The 8,399-nt window shown below is 44.8% G+C and overlaps 1 protein-coding gene across 1 annotated transcript in view; it reads left to right on the top strand.

The window, feature by feature from the left end:
- The first annotated feature begins 620 nt into the window (after positions 1-620).
- Positions 621-8,399, top strand: part of MAP3K13 (mitogen-activated protein kinase kinase kinase 13) — a 69,343-nt gene continuing 61,564 nt past the window's right edge. Inside the window, exons 1-2 of the mRNA XM_065844743.2 lie at positions 621-729; positions 1,724-1,937. The gene's annotated coding sequence lies outside the window, so the exon portion shown is untranslated. The remainder of the gene's footprint in view (positions 730-1,723; positions 1,938-8,399) is intronic.

The following is an 8,399-nucleotide window of genomic DNA, read 5'->3' as shown; positions in this document are numbered from 1 at the left end:
ACAACCAGTGACAGGACAAGGGGCAATGGGTGCAAACTGGAACACAGGAGGTTCCAATTTAAATATGAGAAGCAACTTGTTCCTGGTGAGGGTGCCAGAGCCTGGCCCAGGCTGCCCAGGGAGGTTGTGGAGTCTCCTTCTCTGCAGACATTCAAACCCGCCTGGACACCTTCCTGTGGAACCTCAGCTGGGTGTTCCTGCTCCATGGGGGGATTGCACTGGATAAGCTTTACAGGTCCCTTCCAGTCCCTGACATTCTGGGATTTTTTTGAAGGAGACAGTAAAATTGTCAACAGCGATTAAAAATATATATGTAACCAGTCCATGTTTCTGCCCTCTGTTCCAGATTGCTGGCCGATTTGTTGATGTAGCGCTCATGGGTCTCCTCTCTGTGCAGAACGATGTTAAACCCATCTGCCAAAGTTTGGCATGTCAGTCTCCACTTTGGCCACGCAGGCCGCATCCTAATCTCCTGAGAGGACTGGCTGAAAAATGACGCGACTATTTGGGCCGATATCACCGAGTCTTCGAGAACAGGAGACACCTCAGACGATCAGAAAAGCGCCTTGTGGTTCGCCCGCCTCACAACCGGCCACCTCCCGCCTTTCCCCTCAGCGCTGCCCAGCGCGCCTGCGCACGGCGGGCGGAGCGCGGCCCGGACGTGACGGGGCAGAGGCGCGGCCGGAGCCGAGCGGGGCGGTGCTGCCGGCGGGCGGACGCGGTGCCCAGGTAACGCGGGGCTGGGGCTCCCCCTTGTTTCTCAGCGGGAGGGTCGGCGGGGGTGAGCGGCTGTCGGGCGCCTGTCCCCCGGGGTGGCTGCCGGTGCTTTGAGCGCCCGGGGCTCCGAGCCGTCGCGTCGGCGAGCGCTTCCCGCCGCTCCCCGGGGTCTCTTCTCCTTTGCCAGGGTTTGACTGCTCCTGTTTTGGGGCGCGGAGCTTGCCTTCTTTAAAAAAGGAGCTTTGCATATTTGAAATAAAAAAAAAAAAAAAAAGTTTGGATTCTGTGTGGCTGTTTCTCAGCGCTGTGACGAAGCCAGGTGTTGGTAATGCCTGTTTTGAGGCAGATGAGCAGTCTCAGGGTATTTACCCCTCTTGCCGGGAGGCGTTTAAGTGAATCTCCAGACAGAATCCACAGATGATGCCTGTGCTGTCTGTCGTGGTCCTGTCCGAGCAAAACCCGCCGGGGTGTGTTTGCAGACCGAAAAAATCAGCGCAGGCGTCTGTGGTTTTGTGCCCTACTCAGTAAAATAAAGGAGAGTGTATTAATTTCGATAGAGATGGATATAACACTCGCATGCATAGTACAATGAAAATAAAACCCATTGAGAAAACGGATAGGAACCTGTCAGCTCCTTTTCTCGTTTGAGCTTTGTGGGAGTTTTGCTTTTGGAAACTACTGAGACCTTGCTGTGGCTTCCTTTGCAGTTTTTCTTTTATGCTCTAGTTTTACCAGTTCAGAGATAGATGGGTCTTAACTTATTCTCAAAGTAGAGTGAAAAAATAAGGATAAATGCTTTCTGCATTCACTCTGAGGTGGATTTGATTCCTGGTGAGATTGCTCCAGGCAGGCACTTGGGGTGTGAAAGCTTATGTTTTCATGGTAACCATATGTATAAGTAAGCGTGGAATTTTAGGAGAGCGGGTTTAGGATGATGTTACTGCTGAAGAGGGTGGCCCCATGTGCCTCTTTCCCAGCCCTCTGATTGTCCATTTTCATTGTGCAGGTGTAAGTGTCGTGTGCTCAGCCGAATTCATCCGCCCAAGCAACCAGCAGTTAGCACCAAACAGAAGGTGACGGGATGGAGCTGACGGTGTGTCTGTGCCGATGCTGGTGTATTTAACAGGGAGAGGCAGATCCACCCGTGAGGCAGCGCCATGGATCAAAATCAGCGAAGCTGCTTGTGAAAGTGTTCCCTGAGGCTGCGCTTCCCTGGACAGGTGAGCTGGCCTAGTGGTTGTGCTTGTTCTTGTTTTGTTTTTGCATTTTCTTAGATGAAAACTGTGCAAAAGTGTCTGTCTCCTTATTTCATTATGTGGCTGATATTCTCAGCGCCCCCCTCCACTCTTTCACAGTAGAAACATTTTTATTTTGCTTCCTGGAAAAGTTTACTTTTGAGTGGTGACCAAACTGTTACATGTGCAGTGTTAGAAATGTAGAACTGGGGACTTTTAGAAATTTACCTCTGGTGATTATCACCAATAACTCCATTGCTAAAAGAGATGTTATGTTTTAGAGAACAAAAGCAGTTTTTGCTAAATGTAAATATGGGACTAACAATAAATAAAGAAATTTCATTTAGACATGAAAACAAGTGGATAAAGAATGGAAAGAGATGTAGCAAACAAGAAATTTCTCAGTTGCTCAGTTTTGGTCTGTATTTTAACAGCTGTTTCTGATATTTGAAAGTTCTCTGTCCAAAAAGATGGTAAAAGATGAGACTAGTAGAAAAAGTTTACACTAGAGGCATGCAAAGAACTTTTTTGGGATATAAATGGTTTAGTTGTTATAGCTTCACTAAGACTAAGAACAATCAGCCCGAAGACAAATAATCAGTCTTTTGTTTATTGTATTATTTTAAAGTCTATGTTAGTACAGCAGCTCATGGATTTTATTCAGATATTTAGTGGAGAATGAATGCTTCTCCTTGTAATGTCTAAGAGTTTTAGATAAGCCTTTGTGACATACTTTAATGGCTTAATTGCATTGTTAAAATACTACTTCATGAAAAAGCGCTGAATTTCCAGAACTTGGTGGGGTTTAGTTTTAAATGTTGTGTTTTCGGGCTGTGGCTCCTGCCCCAGTTTTGAACCTGTTCTGTGTTGTACACAGCATATTGTGTAGATCCTTTAATGGAAATATGTTCTTTTAGACCCTTATCAAAATTACTAAAGCTGATTCTAACTGCTGTTCTTGTAGAATTTATCTTTACAACTCCTCATAAAGTAGACAAGTTGCCCTTTATTACTCTTTGTTAGAAAAGATAGTGTAAGATTTAATAAGTGACTATATCAAATACTCTATAGGCGGGTCTCAACAGTACAGCGCTTAAGTTAAATATTGACTTGCTGTATAGGACTTTGTCTTGTGTAACTCTTGCTGAAGCTGCAACCAGGAGAAAGGTATTGTGGCAAAGATAATGACAACTTAAAATGACCCCCTACTAAGTCGAAGCCAGTTGAGCTGTGCACAGAATCGGCTGATGATCGCGGAGGAGGCTCAGCTTGGTGGTTCTTGTAACCAATTAAACATAGATTTAATTCCTCTATCTCTTTCTTGTCTCTGTAGAAGAGAAAAAATAACTAAAATGCAATTTAAAGAAAAGCGTGAAATAAGGATCTAAAAAAAGAAAAACAAAGTGTGTTTTGCAGTGTAGTCTTTAGCCAAATAAGCATAAATCTTCCCTTAATACACTTGTGCCAATGTTGGTGGTCTCTGCAGTGTGATGTGAGCCGGTAATTATGTTTGTACCTGGGGGTGGTGACAGTCCTCTGTCTCTGTGGATTGCGAAACAACTAGAATTTGGGCTCTCATCATTAGTGTCAAGCCCGGTGGTCCTTTCCGCTCTTGTTCTTATTTAAACATACCTTTAGCTGGGAGAAATTCTGCGTGCCAGCAGGCCAGCTGTCAGGAGATCTCGTCTCTGGGACCATTCCTCCCAGAACAGAAGACTCTTTGTGTTTTATATACGCATGATCCCTTGAAAAAATAAACATTTCTCCTTGCAAAGATTCACTTTCAAGTATGAACCAAGCGTGGCTTTTTCAGTATTTTCAGCCTGCTCCTGTGGCCTTTCATACAAAGGTCTGAAGTCTGGTTGCTGAACTGCACTGAAAATAGAAGAATTCCTCTGGAACTGACAAGACGGATTTTGTTCCTCAGTGATGTGATGTGTGTCATTTTTTGAATGCTTTGCCATGGGGAGCTCAGTGCGCAACACAGAGCCATATATTGAAGAAAACTCATTTTCTTCTAGCTAAGAGGATTTGTAGGTGGGAGGCATCTTAGACTTTCTTATCTGCCAGTGGGGAAAAAAGAGTTTCAAGCTAATCAGGAGGTTGTTAGCAAGAAAAGGAGCCAGTCATATGTGGTGCTTTAGGTGAAGGGATTTCTGTGTCCTTTAATAGTTAGATACTTTGAGCTGTTTATACGTGGGTGAATAAGTTGTTTTATTTCTTTGGTAAGTCTGGTGTGCTGTTGGATTCTAGCTCCGGGGTGATTATTCTCCTGTGTTACTGGAAGAAGGTTGAGTATGTCATGTGTCAACTTCGTTTACTATAGACCGAGGTTTTGATGAAGGAAATGTTTTCTTTTACATGTAGGACTGGGTTGATAAATCCTGCCTTTTTACTTATTCGTTTTGAAACCATTCCCCTAAATGCGATGGGCATGAATTGCTCCTTGCTTGCTCTCTGGAATGTGGATTTATAGAGCTGCCCTGTAAAAGGTGGTTCAGATTTTTAGCATTCCTCTGAACTTTTTCCCCTTTGTGAATTTAATGTTGTGATGTGATTAATCCTCAGGTGTGTTTCAAAGATGCACGGGTGTTTGGTGTGACTGAGGTCAAGAATTAGGCTGAGCTCCAGATGGTGGTCAGAGGATTAATTTGAGAGCTAATTACGAGTGTTCTTTGTATAAGTCTGAATAGTTACATCACAAAGACTTTAATGATTCGTCAGGCAATTCAGTGGGGAAAAAAACCCAACTTTTTAACTTGTCAGTGAGGTGTGTTTTTTCCCTTAGCCCAGCTGGCTCTTGTTGAGCTGCACCCCAGCAGTTGCAGGTTATTTTAATGGGTATTCATTTCCTGACTTCGAAAATGGGATCTATCATATCTTTGAAGTCTGGATATCTCTTTTTCTCTGTATGTATGCCCTACATTTCTCCTTGCATCCATCTGCCGAGTATTGCTGTGGTGTGAGCTGTGGACAGAGACCTCTGCCCGTGGTTAATTCAGGCGTAGGCTCTGTTGGGTTAGTGTCTGCTATTTTTGGAGTTCCCTCGGGGAGAAGGTGGTCAGCCCTTCGAACCCTGGAGCCGAGCACAGGGCAGCATAGCAGTGTCAGCTTTGGTGTCACTCTGCTAGATCAGCTCTTGGTGGTGGTTCTGTCAGAGAGGATCCTGGCTTCTGCAGAGGGGTGTTAGCAAGGTCATTGAGCAGCAAGCTGCTGAGAAAACATTCATTTTACTCCTTTGGTTTGTTATCAATGCCGGGAAACACCTTGTCCACGTTTGACAGACTTGTGAGTTGTGGCTGCTCCTGTCTCAGCTCAACAGATTTGCCTTAAAACTCATAGAGAAAGGTCGATGCTGCTGCTGGCTTTGGATCAGCCAAGCACCCGAATGATGGTGGAGATGGAGAAAACATAGTGCTGGAGTCTCATGTTGGTGATGCCATGGACTTCAGCAGGTAGCAGGTTTCTGAGTTTTCCTTAGCATCATTTGTTGTCTGCCCGTTTTCCTTATACCAACCTGAATGGTAGAGTTTGTGGTGTTGCTCAGTGGCATTAGGACGCTCCTTTGGGAGTGAGAATATTTAAAAGTTGCTTTAGTTGTAGGGTTGCTGGGAGGACTTCTTTCTCCTCTTATCTTCCTATGTGAAGGTTAGTCTGCAATGCAGCTGACACAGGACTTTAACCTTCCTGGTTCACTTACAAACAGAATGGTATTTTAATGGCTTGTTTGCATTCCTCAAGGTACAATGTCCTGTAGTTTCGATGTACTTGCCTGTCTGCAAAGGGAGGAAATAGTGGGGCTGATTTCATGCGTTCTTGTGATTAGAGACTCCTCCTGCAGCCTGATGGGCAGAGGATTGAACAAAGGTACTGCTTGCAAGCTACAAGTATTATTTTTGTGTTCAATTGCCCATTTCTGGGGGCAAGAGCTCTCTGAGGAGAGATAATCGAAACTGTCAATGGGTGCTGTTTAGTGCAGTCGAGTTGAGGAACTCAGTAAGCTGACTGGGTGGGCAGTCCACTGGGAGATGTCCATATAGGAGCCTCCTGGTGCTCAGACCTATAGGGAATGCTTGCAGAGTCATTTTCCCACTGTATCTAGGGCCAGAATGTACAAGCTGCAACAGAAAGAGTCATCATGATGTCCCTAAGAGATGGAGTGATTTGTATGGGTTTTCCTTTGCTTTGTCAGGGAACGGTTGATGTTGGGACCAGCTCCTCCTTGCTGGTGAGCTGGCTGCTCTTCTGGGGTTCTGAACAAGCAGCAAAGATCGTTCCCCAGATTCTGAGTGTGAGGTTTGGTCAGTGCCCCCTTCAGAAACTAGATTTGCCTTGAAGTCAATCTCTTTGCCTGCATTTCCAACAGGAGCTATCAGTTCTTTTTTGAAAAATCTAAATCTAAGCCCAGGCTGTTGTATGTCTGACCCTAAACTGGCTGCTACTCAAGGTTTTGCAACACGTGATGCCTCGTGTTGCATCAGATGACGGACGGGTGATTTTGTTGATTCCTTCCTGGCCAAGGCACCCTTGGTCTTCTGCCCTTTGCGGGAGGCCCGTACGGTTGCAGGACTGAAAGAAAACCCTAATTTCAGGTTTGCCTTGCATCGCATGGGCTGGGTAATTCTTGACGCTTAAAACAACCAGCTCTTCTGCAGTACAAGACTGTCACTTGGAGGTGCATCAGAGATTCTTAGGAGCTTGTTTATGCTTTGTGTGGTGAAAGATATTCCTTGTCCCCCTTCCCCCCCGAGGCTGGCTCGGATTATGCTGATAGTATTAGTGAAGAACAGTGCCAAGTCTGATGTCACTCTGCTGCAAAAACCTGGAGGTTTGTTGAGAGACTCACCAAGCACTGGGGCTTTGCAGAGTCATCCAGGAGTGAAACTGCATTTTGTGGAGCAAAATGTACCGAGATTACTGTTTGCATGAAGGGCTCTCACACTTTTTTTTACATCGCTGTGAAAGAGTAGCTCCAAGCAAAGCTCTACAGACAATAACCTGCAGCTACAGGAGTGTTGCTTTCAAGTGACTGGTGTTCTTTAATCTATAGTGCCAATGGAACTCTCTACTCCTCCTCTTTTTGTAGTTCTTTCAAACTCCAGCAGCATGTTGACAAAAACTATGAGTTTGGGACATATGCAAAACCTCTGTAGCTGTGAGCATGCAAAGGGCTGCGGGACTTGCCCTGCAGGTATGGCCAAAGGGTAAACAAAAATCTCGGGGAGACTCTCCATCTCGAGTAATCGAGTGTGGAAGTGAAAATGGGTAGTGTAGACTGAGCTGTAAGTATTTCCTAGATTTCCTGGCAGGTGGGAACCTTGAGAGTGTGACCTGAGCAATCTGCAAGAGCTGTTTTCCCCACCCTGAGTAGTGTTGTGACTCTTTCACGGTCACTTCCAAAAGGACAGAATATTGATAATGGGAACTGCAGGACATGCTGTGTTGAAATTTTATCTGCCTAAGTAGCTGCTAGTCCGATTCCATTAATGCTTGCATATTTAATAAACTTTTAATGTTGGATTTTAACGAGTTGGCAGTTATCTCTGAGCATCCAGCAGCAGTTGCAGAGTCTAGGCGGCTCCCAAATGCGGATTTCTCTCGCTTCGAAGGCACGTGGCCTTTTCTTGGGCAGTCAGCACTCAACAGGCTACAGCGTAATTTGATTTGCTTTGTACTGATGTACATGAACAATGAATTCCTAAATTGGGATGGAGCCCTAGGGTTAAATTTTCAGGGGAGGAATCTTTCTAAAAAGCCGGGTACAAGAGAACATGACCTTGGTTAATCTCGTAACACGCCATTTATCTACTTGTGATGATTCCTGCTAGTGATCTAATTGTTTTGGCTGCAAAATGGCCCTCCTAGGGAATTTGTTTCCAAAGTGGCATTTGCTCATGTACAACCCCAGTGCTTTTGCTTTGTCTTTTCAGCCTTATTTTCCAAACATACATGAAACTCCCCAGAAGCCCAGGTGGGCTCAAAAGTGCCCTGGTTGTGCTGCACAGTTGAAACCAAGTGTCTCTGATGGTGTTAAGGAAACTGATTTATTATCACAGAAACCTTGGCAAAATTCAGTGCTTGTGCTTTTGAGATAAACCTGAGGGTAGTGAATATATGTCAGTATGTAAAATGTAGCAGACAAGGTGAAAAGGGACTTCTGATAACACAGTGTAGTTCTCAGTTCTGGCACCAGTATGACTTCAAATAAGCCACTTCCCTACTCCCAATCTTTAGGATTAATTCTCAATATGCTACTGTAATGTAGATAGTGGATGTCTAAGCTGTGAGGGTCACAGGGATAAAGAAAGAAGCCCTTACTGCCTTTTTGAGATAAGACAACATAGAAACTCAGTGTCGGGACCCATCAGATTGGTTTTCAGGTGACCTTTCAGTGTGCCTGGCAAAAAGCAGAAAAAAATGTTTATGTAACATAGTGTCTTTATCTGA

Source organism: Patagioenas fasciata, chromosome 9 (genome assembly GCF_037038585.1).
Source record: "Patagioenas fasciata isolate bPatFas1 chromosome 9, bPatFas1.hap1, whole genome shotgun sequence".
In the NCBI taxonomy this organism is placed as follows: domain Eukaryota; kingdom Metazoa; phylum Chordata; class Aves; order Columbiformes; family Columbidae; genus Patagioenas; species Patagioenas fasciata.
The sequence above is the reverse complement of the archived record's forward strand: the minus strand, read 5'-3'. Positions and strand labels throughout refer to the sequence as shown.